Below are 15,447 nucleotides of genomic sequence, written 5' to 3'. Positions count from 1 at the left end.
CAAAGGCATGAAAAAGAGAGCACATTACATAGGTTTTCTTCTCATTACACTGGCTTCCAGTACATTTTAGAATTCATTTCAAACTCTTAGTGCTGACTTTTAAAGCTCTGAGTCGTGACGCTCCTGCCTACATCTCTGATCTGCTAGAACCCCACCCTCCCTCTCACAGCCTGAGATCATCTAATCAAAGGCTGTTGGTGGTCCCACAAACACGTTTTAGGATCAAAGTTAGATCTTTTAGAGCGGTGGCCCCCAGGTTGTGGAATGCTTTGACTCCATCTTTAGGTTTTTTAAAAAGCAGCTAAAGACTCATTTATTTAGCCTAGCTTCTAAATGGATTTGTGCTGTATGATGATGATGTATGTTTTATGTACATCTGTGTGATATTATTGTGAACCACTTTCGCCTCTCCTGTCCTGTCTTTCTTATCTTTCTCCATTTCCATGTGATGTTTTCTCCTTTTCTTCTCTCTCTCTGTGAAAAACAGCAGCTGAACCTTTAGCTAGCAAAAACAAAAACACCGTCCCACTTTTAACCCCTGAGTTTTAAACACGTCGTCTCTTTTTATGCAACAACCTCTGGTGATTAATATAAGAAACAAGACTGCCTTTCATGTGTTTCTGTTTAGGCTCAAATCGATTTAATGGTTGGAGGTTTTCTCAGTGTTCATCAGTCACTCATCTGTGTGGCACTGTGGCTTAGTTGGTTAAAGTGCCTGTTTAGTAAGTGTTAAACTAGAAAACAGGAGATCCTGGGTTCAACTCCCAGCAGTGCCTAAAAGATAGTAGTTTTGTCTGTTCTCAGTCATCCAGGGCCTGTTAGTCTAAGGAGCTTGGAAAAATGAGTGCCTGGATTCCTTTAAGGGACACATCCCACTGGTGTATAAATACCTGGGACTCTCCACCATTTCATTTTAGCAAGGGTCTCAAACTCACAGCTTACCTCACTCCTACTTGGGGCCTGTATATTGACCTGAAGAAATATAATGCAGTTTGGCTGTTGAAGTTACTTTTGTTGTTAGGGGGGATTTGTTTGTTGTTGAGTGCAATGTAAAAATAAGTTCTTTAAAAAGCACAAAATGATTTAATATGAAGGCAATATGAGCAGAGAGCACAAACTTGTTGAGGGATTGGCTGTGTTAGTTCAGTGCGAGAGTTATTTGTAAAGAAAACACTTTTCACTAGCAGTAAAAACTAATGTGTACACTTAGAGACCATTTTGACGTTTGACCAGAGTGCTCTCTCGGCTGCAGCGTAATATTAAAATCCACTTCAAAAGACGCTCATCAAATGTTTATAGTTTTTTTTAAAAACTTCAATGACACTGGCCTGAAAGAGAGTACCAAGTTGTTTGTTTGGTAGTTCAGTGAAAGGCTTCAGTTAATCAAGAGTGCGAAAATAATTAATTCAGCTTTGCAGTTTTGTCTTGTTATTCAATATTTGAAAATAAAAAACGAACACAACACTAGGTTTTTGGAAATATTTGTGGGTGTTTTCTACTTGGTCAAGGCCAATGAGGTCTTTCATATCAGATCTCTTAGCTGCCCCTAAATGAGTTACTATGGGAACATGTGTGATTTGCAGCTGTAGAGAACATCTCACTGATTGCTGGATCAAATAGAGGCTAAACAATATTTTGGTCCTGTAGACAACATACGGGCTCGTCCGGGATTTGAACCCGGGACCTCTCGCACCCTAAGCGAGAATCATACCCCTAGACCAGGGGTCTCAAACTCGCAGCTCGTGGGCCATTTGCAGCCCACGTCAACTCTACTTGCGGCCCGCATATTGATGTGAAGAAATACTTTTTTTAAATTATTACACGAAAAATGATTTAATACGAGGGCAGAGTGTTACAGGCATGGCCCTTTAAGACTGTAGCCTCATGGGCGGTGTAGTCCTTGCTGCAGGGAGAACGTGTAGGACCGCCCCTCCCGTTGTGTGAGCATGAGGGAGGGAGAAAAAAGTTAAGTGGAAAAGTCTGAGCTGTCACGGAGCAGAAACGGGAGCTGGAAGCATGTAAATATAATAATAACCACTGCAGCCAAACAGAGTGCCTGATGAGCCCAGTTGTAAGTAAGCTATTAAGACTCAACTGTACACTGTGTTCGTGTTTTCCTCTGAAACAATAAGTTCCGTTGGAGCAGCCTTTCAACGCCTCTCTCCGTCTCTCGCTAGCAAAGTTGACCCAGACAACAAAGTAAAGCTAGTTCCCTTTCAGTCGATTCACTCGGTACAACACATAAGTATGGGATATCACGCCCTCGTGTGTCCTGGCTGAAGAAACCTTTATTCACGCCTTTAACGCAGATGACGTGTGATGACACGCGCACGGCCCCGCCTGCACATATAGCCGCTGTCATCACAGTCATCCCTCAGTTCTTACGCTCTTCACCTCGCTGAGAACACCTCTGCTGAGTTGGGCTAGCTAGCTGCTGCTAGTTAGCTCCGTTGTCTGCCGACTTGAACTTAGCTTAACTGCCCCTGTTGGTGTTAGCCTCCACCGCGCTGTTGGTGTGTAGGCTGCCCGCGGAGCGCTAATTTCAAGTTTTCCTGTGCAGCATTTCGCTTTGTGTTTTGGAATGGCCTCCAAACCGAAGCGAGCAAAGCAGAAATCTTCTGTTCGCCCCTGTCCTCAGGGATGGGTTTCTCTTTGCACGACAGCGACCAGCACGATGCCTGCCCTGTCTGCCTGGGGATCGTCCACGCTAGGAGAGCATTGACGGAGCCCGAAGCCTGTGCGTCTTGCCGCCAGCTCCAGCGCTCGACCCTGGAAAGACGGGTGACGTTTGTGGAAAAAGTGCTGGGACGCTCGGCTGTCGCACGGCATGACCCTCTCCTTTCCGAGTCTGGAGCCCTGGCTTCGTCCGAGTCCGAAGACAAGGATTTTCCGGTCGATGTCCCCGCAATTAGCTGGGCTGACCACATGGAATATGTTGACGGGTTAGCCGATGACGAGCCAGAACCATGCAGGAGCGCTGACGGGCTTCCGCCTGGGTTGAAGCCCGCCAGCGCTCCCCAGGAAGACGATGACGTGCTGGACATCGGCCTGGACATCCATGGTTTGTCGGAGGATGAGCAGGAGAGCTCATTGTCGGCCCAATGTGCCGCCGCTGCTGCGCCGGTCGGCCACGATGACACCTCTCTTTTCTCCCTGTTTCGCCGTGCTGCTGAGAAGCTGCAGGTGGACTGGCCCTCTCCTCCGCCAGCTCAGAAGCCGTCGCGGTTCGCGGGTTTTTTCCTCCCACCGAAGCCCGCAACGGCCAAAAACTGCCTTCCCATGTTCCCAGACTTTCTCTGCGAGCTAACGGCATCATGGGACAAACCTCTGTCTACCCGCGTCACTGTGCCCGGCTATGGACAGTACATAGAGTTGGACGGCGCCGAGGGGGCTGGCTTAGCTAACCCACCCCCTATGGAGCCGTCTCTGGCTGCTTATCTGGCCCCGTCCCATAACCATGGTGTCGGGGGCCCCGCAACTCTGCCGTCCAAGCACTGCAGATTCTCTGCTTCGCAGCTGGAGAAGATTTATCGGGCTCAGGCCGGCACTGCTCGCGCCATGAGCTCCGTCACCATGCTCCAGACGTACCAGGCAATGTGCCTGGCGGAGCTCGGATCGCTGGTTCCTGATGACAGCCCGCTGGCACCTCTTCTTAACGAGGTCAGAGTCGCCACAGATCACATCCTCCGTGCGTCTCGCTGTGCAGCGCTCTCCCTGGGCAGAGGGATGGCTTCGACAGTAGTGGCGCAGAGGCACCTGTGGCTGACCCTCTCTGACGTCCCGGATAGGGAGAGAGCTGTATATCTGGACGCACCAGTGTCTGCGGCTGGGTTATTCGGACATTCACTTGAGGCCATTCAGGCTAGATTCGATCTGAGGAAGAAGCAGACGGAAGCTCTGCGCGACATCATCCCCAGACGTCAGCCGAAACCCAAGCCCGCAGCTAGCTCTCACAGGCCCGCCGCTCCTCTGCCGACTGGCAAGAGATCGGCGCCCACTGCTGAAGTGGGTGTACCGCCAGCGAGAGCACACCCTCCGGCCCGAGCTCCACGCCAGTCGGCCTGGAGCAAAGGCCCACCCTCGGGCCCCCAGCGGGACCCGACGCCCAGGAGGAAGAAGCCTCAGCCCTCCTAGCTGTGGTTTCGAGTGGAGAAGGCGTCCAGCAGCAGGGAGACGCTGCTTTTACCCCTCTGTTGCCGCACAAGAGGTGCCGCTTAAGTTCTGTTCAGGTTGTCAGCCCCAGAAGGCGCTGCACTTTCCTAACACTGTCTCCCAAGCACAAAACCCCTGCACACAAAATGCCTCAGGTTCAGGTGTTTTAAATGTTCAGGTGACCACATCGAGTGTTCCCGCTGTTTTTCATTGTTGTGCCCCAGAAAAGGTGCCTCCAACAAAATATGTGAATGTACATGTTCCCATGTTACAATCAATAAAGAAGTGTTGTTTATTCTCAAACAATCACAAATGCTCAGCCTGCGGGCAGAATGAGCCAGGTCAGGCAGGTGATGCAGTTCCCTGCAGACACACTGGGGGGCGACAACGCCCCGCCTACGGTGCTGCAGGTCAGCTGGCTGGCTGCTCACTTCCCTCAGTGGCGCGCTTGCGCCCCCTCTCCGTGGGTGCTGCGAACCGTTGCCATGGGCAGTTCCGGGTCAAGCCGCCTCGTTTCCAAGGAGTCGTAAACACGACTGTCAACACCGAGGCGGCCATGATACTCAGAGAGGAAATAAAGGCGCTATTGCAGAAAAGAGCAATACGAGTGGTCCCCGCTTCGGAGACAAACAAAGGTTGGTACAGCCGCTATTTTGTTGTTCCGAAAAGAGGGGGAGGGCTTCGTCCCATCCTCGACCTTCGAGTCTTGAACACGTATCTACCTACGTACAGGTTAAAGATGCTAACACTCAGACAGCTCTTGAATGCAGTCGGCCCGGGAGATTGGTTTGGAACAATCGATCTAACAGATGCTTATTTTCATGTGGCTATACACCCGAAACACAGGCAGTTTCTGAGGTTTGCATTCGAGGGCGTAGCCTACGAATACCTATTGCTGCCGTTCGGGCTGTCGCTCGCTCCTCGCACCTTTACGAAATGTGCCGAGGCAGCGCTAGCGCCCCTCAGAGAGAGAGGCATCCGCATCTTAGCCTACCTAGATGACTGGGCTCTCGTAGCTTGTTCCAGAGAGCAGGCGGAGACACAGCTGTCACTGGTTCTGTCACACTTTCAGACACTGGGGTTCTCTGTGAACTTTCAAAAGAGCTCGCTAATCCCGAGTCAGCAGATTTCTTTCCTCGGTTTGGAAATATGCTCGCTTTCCAGCCGCGCAAGTTTGTCGGATCACAGAGTGGCCGCGTTTCATCGCTGCCTTGCTCAGTTTCAGCTGGGACGCAGACTGCGTTTCCAGACGATATTACGCTTGTTGGGCATGATGGCATCTATGATCGCCATAGTGCCACTTGGACTGTTAAAAATGAGAGCGTTTCAACGCTGGACTCTCTCTCACCGCCTGTGTGCATCGCGTCATCCCCGGAGGAGGCTGCCGCTAACCGCGTCTTGCATGCTAGCTCTCCGTCCTTGGAGGGAGCCCAGGCTGTTGCATCAGGGCTCTCGGATTGGGAGGGTGTTGTTTCGCAAGGTGGTGTCCACAGATGCTTCCCTAAGAGGGTGGGGAGCGCTGTGCAAGGGTGCATCAGTGAGAGGGATCTGGTCCACAGCTCAGCGCCAGCTGCACATCAACCACTTAGAGCTGTTAGCAGTGTTCTTAGCTCTAAAGCATTTCCATCCAGTCCTGGAGGGCCAGCATGTCTTAGTCAGGATGGACAATTCAACAGTGGTGTCTTACATAAACAGGCAGGGAGGAACACGCTCTCTTCCCCTGTTGAGGCTGTCTCGCTCTCTGCTGTTATGGTGCAATGTTCATTTTCTGTCTCTGAGAGCCACCCATGTCCCGGGCCACCTGAACCTGGGGCCGGACCTTCTCTCCAGGAGGGGGTCCTCTGGTGAGAGAATGGAGGTTACACCCTTTAATAATCAGCCTGCTAGCAGCGAGTTCTTGGCAGCTTCCTCTCCGCAGGGATCTCCTCTCTCAGGCGGGAGGAGAAGTGTTTCATCCGCGCCCAGATCTGTGGCGCCTTCATGCTTACCTGCTGAGAGGCTAAACTTGATTGCTAAGGGTTTGCCACCTAGTGTGATAGCGCCTCATCTACTAGAGGCTTGTACGCTTACAAATGGCGAGCCTTCGAGCAATGGTGCCAGGACCGCCACACTCTCCCATTTCAGTGCTCTATTGTGGATGTTTTGACATTCCTGCAGGAGCTGCTGGATAAGGGCCTTTCATTTTCGACAATTAAGGTTTATTTAGCAGCTATATCTGCTTGTCATATTGGCTTTGACGGGGTGACACCAGGTGCGCATCCCCTCGCCATACGTTTTCTGAAAAGAGTTCGCCGGCTGAGACCCGTGCTTAAGTCCAGTGTCCCTGCTTGGGACTTGTCTTTGGTGCTGAAGGCCCTTTGTAGCCCCCCGTTTGAACCTATTGAGTCTGTGGATATGAAATTTCTTTCATATAAGACTGCATTACTTCTCGCTTTGGCTTCGGCAAAGCGAGTGGGTGACCTTCATGCGCTGTCTGTGCATCCCGCCTGCACACAGTTTTCTCCTGATGGCCACAAGGTCGTATTGCGTCCAAATGCTGCCTATTTTCCCAAGATCATGCCTGCATCTTATAGCTCAATGGAGTTTGAGTTGCTGAGCTTTTGCTCCCCTCCTTTTGCATCTGAGGAGCAGAGGAGGATGCATTCTCTTTGTCCAGTGCGTGTGCTACGCACCTACATTGAGCGCACTCAGAATGTGCGTTTATGTGACCAGCTGTTTGTCTGCTTCGCCAATCCAAATAGAGGTAGATCTCTGTCCAAACAGAGGCTGTCCCACTGGATTATAGAAGCTATCTCACTGGCATACAGCACCAGAGGTCTTGCTTTGCCCCATGGGGTGAGGGCTCATTCCACCAGGGGGATGGCAACCTCATGGGCTCTTTTTAAAGGGGTGCCTGTAGCTGATATTTGTGCGGCAGATAGTTGGGCATCACCGCACACTTTTGTGCAGTTTTATCGGTTGGACGTTACAGCCCCTTTGGTGGCTCATACTGTCCTTTCTGCTGGGTCTACCACTCACTAAGGAAGTGGTGGCCCGATTCCGGTTCGGTGGCGGCTCTGCGGGGCGTGTATATATGTCCCATACTTATGTGTTGTACCGAGTGAATCGACTGAAAGGGAACAAATAGTTATGTCTATAACTTCTGTTCCCTGAAGGAGAGGAACGAGGTACAACACAAGGTGGCCCCACTGAGCAGTTTGGCTTGGTGAAGAGCGGCTATCAAACTGAGGGATGACTGTGATGACAGCGGCTATATGTGCAGGCGGAGCCGTGCGCGTGTCATCACACGTCATCTGCCTTAAAGGCGTGAATAAAGGTTTCTTCAGCCAGGACACACGAGGGCATGATATCCCATACTTATGTGTTGTACCTCGTTCCTCTCCTTCAGGGAACAGAAGTTATAGACATAACTATTCGTTTTCGGCTACAAGCCCGACACGTATTAGCCAGAGGTCCCTTTACTACGGTTCGGAGCCGCGGACCTGGCCGAGGTAAGCATGTTGAGGGGTTGGCTGTGTTAGTTCAGTGACAGATTTATTTGGAAAGAAAACAATTTTCACTTGCAGTCGAAAACTAATGTGTACGCTTATGCCTTCATTTTTATTTTGTTAGATACAAACAAAATTGTAGCAAAAGTGCTTCCACGTGTCTGGCCAGAGAGAGCTGTTTGTTTGGTAGTTCAGTGAAACTACTGTACTATACTGTACTATACTGCTGAGTGACTGTCTTCTGCTCGTCAGATACATTTCACTGCAATGTTGACCCTGTGCTAACTTGCATATGACAAATGAAACTGAAAGGCTTCAGATAGTTAAGAGTGAGAAAAATATTGCGTTCATGTTTGCAGTTTTGTCTTGTTACACAATATTTGGAATTAAATAAAACAAACAGAACACTACATTTTAGGAAATATTAGAGGGTGTTTTCGTGTTTGTTTTTTTGTACTACTTGGACACTAAAGTGGCCCTCCAATGAGATGACGGTGCCAGAAGTGGCCCGCGGCTCATTTGAGTTTGAGACCCCTGCCCTAGACCAACGAGCCACACAAAAAAAAAATTCACCGTCTTTTTCTGAAAGTTACACACCAGAGCAAATGAAGAGGCATGTATGAAAGATTGTCTTGAAAGCTACCAGTCAAAAGTTTGGACACACATTGTCAGGGTTTTTCTATATTGTAGATACAAACTGAAGACATCAAATAAATGAAGCAAGAAATATGGAATCATGTAGCATCAAAAAGAATGATAAATAACTAAATATGTTTTATATTTTAGATTCCTGAAAGTAGCCACGCTTTGCTTATTTCACAGTGCCACAAACCCTTAGCCTTTCAAAACCATTTCATCATGATGTATGAAATGGTTTTCACTTCACAGATGTGCCTTTTTAGGGTTCATTTGTAGGATTTCTCTTTAGCACATTTTCACATGAACATCATACATCACCCAGAAAAACATCAATCACAAACCTATACTCTGCGTTTTTTCTCACTGCAGATGTTTGACCGGCCCATGCCACCCATTGACTGTAGAAAACATGGACGACGCGACCCCGCCTCCTACCATTGTGCAAAAATGAAGCCAAAATACCCCGCTTGTGGAGGCTGCCATCTTGCAAATTTGGAGCCAGAGTCTGCGCAGTAGTGACTTGAGGTGGAGCGACTGTGTAACGCTCCCGCCCACACACCCGCTGGACGTGACCGCAAACACGCCCCCCTACACTTTTCACGTAGCCCGGCTGCTCAATGACGACTCGTTTAATTAAGGTAAATACAACCACGTCACTGTTATAAAAAAAAGACACACAGCTTATCATCTTATAGTTTGTTACGGGTTCGAAATTGAGGACGAGAGTAAAACAATGATGGTCCAGAAGAGGTCGTTCAAACAATTGATTTTAATGAATGCACGCAGCGTGGAGAGGTGCAAACTGCAAAACATCAGTTGTACATCTCTACCCAAAATACACTCTTGATTGCTTTTATAACATCAGGGTATTGTAACGCCCCCTCTTGCGTTTACAGTCACATAATTTGCATGTACAGAACATTCATGTATTTTAAGAATTAACTGCAGACACAGAAGTTCCCCTTTTCTGGCATCCATCCAAATATGGTGATGATCTCAGGCCTTTGAGGTCCCCATGGACTTGTCCTCCTTGTGTCACCTGTAACTATAAGCTTTTAAGATGATAGATTTACCTCAACGATTTAAAGTGATTATAACTGCACCTGTCATAAACATGTTAATATTTGATTATGATAACCCCTGTAATACAAATTATAACATAATGCCAACAGCTTCAATAAATGCTTTGATGAAATGATAATTAATGTAATGATAAGGATGGTGGTTATATACAGTTCAGCAGTAAACTAATTTCTTTAATTCTACAAGTTCTAAAATCACTCTGTTGTTAATTCGTTAGTTAGATTAGCCGCTAGCATACGCACTGTGTTGGAGGCTTGTTGCTAGCTAGTTAGCGATGCTACACACCTGCTACTCTTAATAGTCTTCAACACTTATGTTTTTTTTATCCATTTTTAGACAGCGATGAGATCAGCTGCACACTCTACAGAGGCCCAGAGTTACTGTTACTATCAAAAATATAATGCTGTCCTTTGAGATTTTAACATAAGACTGTGAGTGTAATGGATCTAAAACTGTTTAAATCTTCAGAGCCCTCTACAGCCTGGTAACATGGAAACTTTAAAAACATCAGCAGAACGTTTCAGTAGTGTAGTCTAATTTGTCCTTTTCATTTAATGATAGAGTCCATATTATATCAACAGCTACATTCACCCTGGAGAGAAACTAGTGAGGGAGACCATCAGGACCTAGCTGGGTTTCCTGGGTCCAGAGGTTTGGAGAAACTTCTTCCCTTTCTTTCATCACAGCTGTCCTGTGCCAGAAGTTCTGTTGACCCACTGAGAGAGGCATCATTTAAGAAACACCAGGAACACTGAAGCTCATGGCATTGATCAAACAGGACTCATGATCTTCACCAGCAGCTCCCTCACAGGGAAATCTTCAGCACTCCTCTGTAGGCCCGCCCCAGGAGATGGATAAACCCAGCATTTCATCAACACTGTGATGAGACCTGTGGTTTGTGTAATGTTATAAATACTCAGATACTCCCCAGAGGCTCCAGACTTTTACATAAAGATATTATATTCAGTCCTGTAGAAAGTAATATATTTAAAAATATATGATCCTCTCTGGTTACTCTAGTATGAATAACTCTGAATCACTTTATGGTAAATAACACACTATGTGTAAAAAAACTGTGAAAAAATTCCAGATGACAAGTTTGTAGTTCAACATACAAGTGACGACCTTTGACCTTCATCAGGTTTTATTTAATTGTGTTAGAGAAAATCTCATATGCTCTTCATGCAGCTGAGTAAGTCAAGTGTTTAAAACGGAAGCTGTGCTGGTCTGAGATCAGCAGCTTTGTGAAACACCAAACTGAGGTCCTGTTAATGCTGATATATAGTGTTAGGGGTTCAATGTTGAGAGAGGAATCCATAAATAACCACAGATCCGGTCCGGTGTGCAATTAGACGACATTTTAATGAATACACATGTGTGAGTCCGACCGCTGTGCAGATTTCAGCGTCGAACTGAACTTACAATCATTAGACAAAGGTTTTATAGGGTTAAGATAGTACAGCCCCCTCTTTTGCAAAACAGACACAATACAGCTCACGTCAGCCTAAACCACAAAATGTTCCTGCTAACTTTTAACATATTTTAAAATACATCATGTCTCATCTCCATCCTGGTGTCGCACCATGAGCGCCTCCTTATCTCCCCGGACATCAGGTGCACTTCCTGTAAGCATCAGACAATACGCCGGCACAATTTGCACTTGCAGCAAAAATACATCTTCACTTCTGCCCTACCAAAATAGATCTACTATGGTGTGTATGTGTGTGTGCGTACACGTGCGGGGGCGCGTGCATGCTGTGTACTGCGTACGTGTCATGACCTCTCTCACTATAGGTGTCTGTATGTGTATGTCTCGTCTATCTGTGCGTGCAGAGTTTGCATCTGCTTTCTGAACCTTAGTTGACCTCAACTTAGGCAACCAGGCTAAGGCCATCCTGTGTGTAATGATCTTGACTTATATGTAAAATATATAAAACACCTGTTTCAATCTAACACAACTACTTAAAGCTTAACTCAAAGATAAATGCATAATAAACACCCTACTCCTTGGCTTGCACTCACTCTGCTTTCGGTTTCACTTCTGCAAAAGCACGCCGTTTCCTGTCAGCCTGCAACTCAGTTTTCTCACCCACTGAAGACTATGTGTAAGAATATAAAAACATTCAAAAACCTTTAAATTATAGATTCAACTGATTATAACTGAACCTGTAATAAAGACTAATATAATACCAATATATTTGAACATCTGAATGCAACATCACTCTCAATCATGAAATGGTAATGATGATTATAAAATAGCAGCAAATAATAGCAGGAAAATATTCCTACTCCTCTCAATTCCCTCTCTCGACCTCTGGACCACCAGAGGTCGCCATACATTATGTTGGGTCACTCCTTGGCCCATTCAGCTGCTTCCCTGTCCACCCCTGACGTCATGGACATTAGGATCACTGTTCTTAGCTCTGACCCTCTCTTGGCATCCTGTGACTTAACAAATCAGATTCAAACCTAATGTTACTCAACCTAATGTTACTCAAAACATGAACCTAATTACGTATTTGGTTTTTCGACATTTATTTTTATATCTTATTCAACATTACTCAGCATTTGTGAACCTCTGAAAGCGTTGTCTTTAAGAGGATCAAAGGAAGCACGTCTCTGCATGTGCTTCCTGTTGGTCCTTATCTGATCATCAACATCCTGTGCACAAACTGTCGCTGCTGCTGCAAGTGCCTCTCATCTAAGTCACCTATCACAAGCAAAATCATCATAAACGCTTATTCTCCTAAAGGATCAAAGGAAAACAACCACTTTAATCACTCAGTGTAAGCACATAGTTAATTAATTTTATCATAGCTAAAAGCTCCCTAAGAACAACTTCTGTGTGTTGACACTAACTTCATTTTAAAACTCACATTTCCTGTGTTATACCCTGTTTTAATATAACATTTTATTTCATTTTTGCTGCTCTTAATGTAATGATACATTCTAATTTATACTTTATCAGACTTAACCAAAATATATAAGCTTTCTCCTTTTGCTTCTGTTTTAAACAAAAACTTGGTCACTTCAACAAGCATTTGTTATTCTGTAACTGCTTTTTGTATAATAAGACTAATTTAGAGCTGCAGGTGTTATCTCAATATTTTACGTGTCACACAGTTTAGTCACAAGCGAAACTCCTATTCAGTTAAATGCTAAATGGATTTCAGGCCTTCGGCCTCAAATCAATACTGCCATATGTGTGAATGAACTCTATGTCTGTAAGCGTGCGCAGCCTTCAATGCTCTGTCATCTTGCACAATAAATTGCTCGGACATCGCGCCGAACAAAGCTTCTGACCTTCAGATTATTGACTTGAGCAACATTTCTTTAATAAGCACAAAATGCAATGTGTATGAAAAAATCATTCCTGTGTATGTAATCTTCAATGCTATTCATTCGGGTCAGTGACACTTTTAACATCCTCATAAAAAGCTCTCCTCTACCCCAGAAATAAATCTATTTACTATCTGTCTCTAAAGCCTACATTATAACAACTTTATTCTAAAAATCAAAAAGAGATCCCACACTTTCTTCTCATAAAATGTTCACTATTTTTCCCCAAAGCATATCCTTTATTCCCACAGTTTCCCTCTAAATTTGGTGTACAACTTCTTATTAACACCAGCAATTTATCTTCTAAACCCAATTCAGTTCATTTTAATCCTCTCTTTAAAGAATTAACAATCTCTGCCTCAGTTTTACCCTATCTAAATTATCAAACAACCCCAATAGTTATAAAATCATACTAAAACCCATTTCAAATTAAACAAATTAAATCTTAAATCCCTCTCTTTTTTGACACATCTCATGTGGCAAAAAACTCAAAATGCGTCACCCAAGCTTAAAAAATTAAAAGGGAAAAAAAAAGGTTAGTCATATCATATCATTTCTCAGAACAGCTCAGCCATCCTCCTCTCCGGTATTTTGCTCCAGCCCTGAAAACCTGTGTTTAAGGAACAAAATCAATTTAATCATCATGTCAAATCTTCTCAAAATCATTGCTCCATGCAAAGTCTGGATCCTTGGAACTTCCTGGAAACAAAACCTGTACTTCACTCTCCCCCTACATCATCCAATCTGTGTCATCACAAAAACAAACTTAAACAAAACAGTTATTAATCATGAGTTACCTCAGTTAATGGTAACTTGAATTTCATCAAACAATGTTTTCCCTTTTAGCATTTAGCATTCTCCCAACAATATAATGTAATCCCATAATCTAACCCCAGTAAAAAGAAATTTTCTCCAAGCATACATCAGCAACCCAAAATCAGCATCCCCAGATTTAAGTCTCCCACTTGTCCTGCTTATGGCAAAAGCAAAACAAAGCATCCCCTTTCTTTTCCTCACATGATAAATCTGTCCACATTTATTCATTCCCACCTTAGTCCAAGTCACTCACATTCACTCACACTCATCCACACATGATATTTTTTGCTGATCTGCAGCCTTCTGCGCACGTCATCAGATGCTCCACATCAGCAAAATGAGCTCAATCATTTGTTTTATTTCGTTTTCCTTTTTAGGAAAATAGTTCGCTATACTTTTGACTGGATTGAATCGATACAATCCATTTTTAGACAGAGACTTGCCGCCAATCAGTCTCTGATTGTAATCAATTATAATTCTGTAATGCCCACCTGATTTTCGTACTTGGTAATTTTGTCAGCGCCGTCAGTTCACTCTCCTCCAGGCCTGCTTAGAACAAAAATGAAAAAAGAGAGCTGATTATTAGCTCATCAAAGTACAAAACAAAATCACCTGACAGGTTTTTCCTAAGTGCACTGTTACAAAAACTATGGGCCCTTTTAGACATGTCCATGTTTATCAAAACTCCCTCTATTAAAATGAAAAACAACAGCCCCAAAAAATCTTAAACAATCTTAAATTTCACCCATTCAACACATTGAAAACCTCGTCAAAAGATCAAAGACCGTTTGCACAATGTCACCCTTCCTCACTTTACCATGTGTTCATTCAGCATAAGATCTAAACCGATTTCAACAACGTACCCTCACTAAATTATAAATTTCCTGTCCAAATCTGCCCCTCTGAACAGACCTGACCACCGTAATCAAATATCCTGATACTTTACCATTATATATTTCGCCAACTAATCTTCAACAGCCACCGCTCTCTCTTGAACTGAAAGCCTCCGACACACACGCACACAGGAAGTGTCTCTGCTCCAGCTAATTTGCATAAACCCACAGCTCAACAGCCAACTTGACAAGAGAAATACATGTTTAAACCTTAACACATTATTGAATTATTCTCATTTTCTTTCTATACTAATCACTGGTTTTAATCACTCAGTACGAGGGCACTCCTAAGTCACTCTTATAAACACTTTTCTTTTATTTTTTCCATCTATTTTAAATCTTTCCATCAATTTTATTAACCATTCACACCATTCTCCCACTCATACAAGCAGCAAGCAGATCTTCATTGCATATGCTTGTGTTCTTAGCTAGGGTTTTAATCAATATCTGTTCATTAAGCTTCAGGAGCTTGTCTTTATAAGGTTAATGCATTTTCTGTTTGTGTATGTGTGTGTGTCATTTTGCACTATGGCTTCACAGTCTCCCAGACTCCTTCCCAATTCTCCAGTTATCCAGTCAGTTTTCTCTTTCCCCGAATTACTAACCGAAACTTTTGATTTCCCACCTTAAATAAAATCCCTCCTGGTCTTCAGCCAGGAGCTAGGGCTTGCTTTTCAGGTTCATGGACACATGATTCTGTGAACAATTCAACCAGAAACTTGCCTTAACTTATCCATTGATGTTAACCTACAATTTCCTTCCGACTGATGCGTCTGGAGAGTTGGTCCAAGTCTGCTTTACTCCTGAAAATAACAAAACTAAGACATTTTCATTATTATCACAAGTGCTTAAATAACCCATTTCTCTATCTCTGATCAGAAACACCAATTATGCCATGCATGTAAGCGTGTTCTTCCTTGCATTTTATGTTAATTGAGTGTAAACTGCTTCTTCATTGAATTAATTCATTGAGTTCTTCGTTGCATTTCTATGTATTCATGTTAATGTACTCTATGTGTAAGCTGTTTCTTCATTGC

The 15,447-nt window shown here is 44.6% G+C and overlaps 1 non-coding gene across 1 annotated transcript; it reads left to right on the top strand.

Moving 5' to 3' along the window:
• Window positions 1–687: 687 nt before the first annotated feature.
• On the top strand, window positions 688–776 carry trnat-agu (transfer RNA threonine (anticodon AGU)). Its single transcript is given in 2 exon segments — window positions 688–725; window positions 741–776. It is a non-coding gene; the product is annotated as a tRNA-Thr (tRNA).
• Window positions 777–15,447: the final 14,671 nt, after the last annotated feature.

This window comes from Pelmatolapia mariae, linkage group LG9, assembly GCF_036321145.2.
Source record: "Pelmatolapia mariae isolate MD_Pm_ZW linkage group LG9, Pm_UMD_F_2, whole genome shotgun sequence".
In the NCBI taxonomy this organism is placed as follows: Eukaryota; Metazoa; Chordata; class Actinopteri; order Cichliformes; family Cichlidae; genus Pelmatolapia; species Pelmatolapia mariae.
This window is presented reverse-complemented; position numbering and strand designations above follow the sequence as displayed.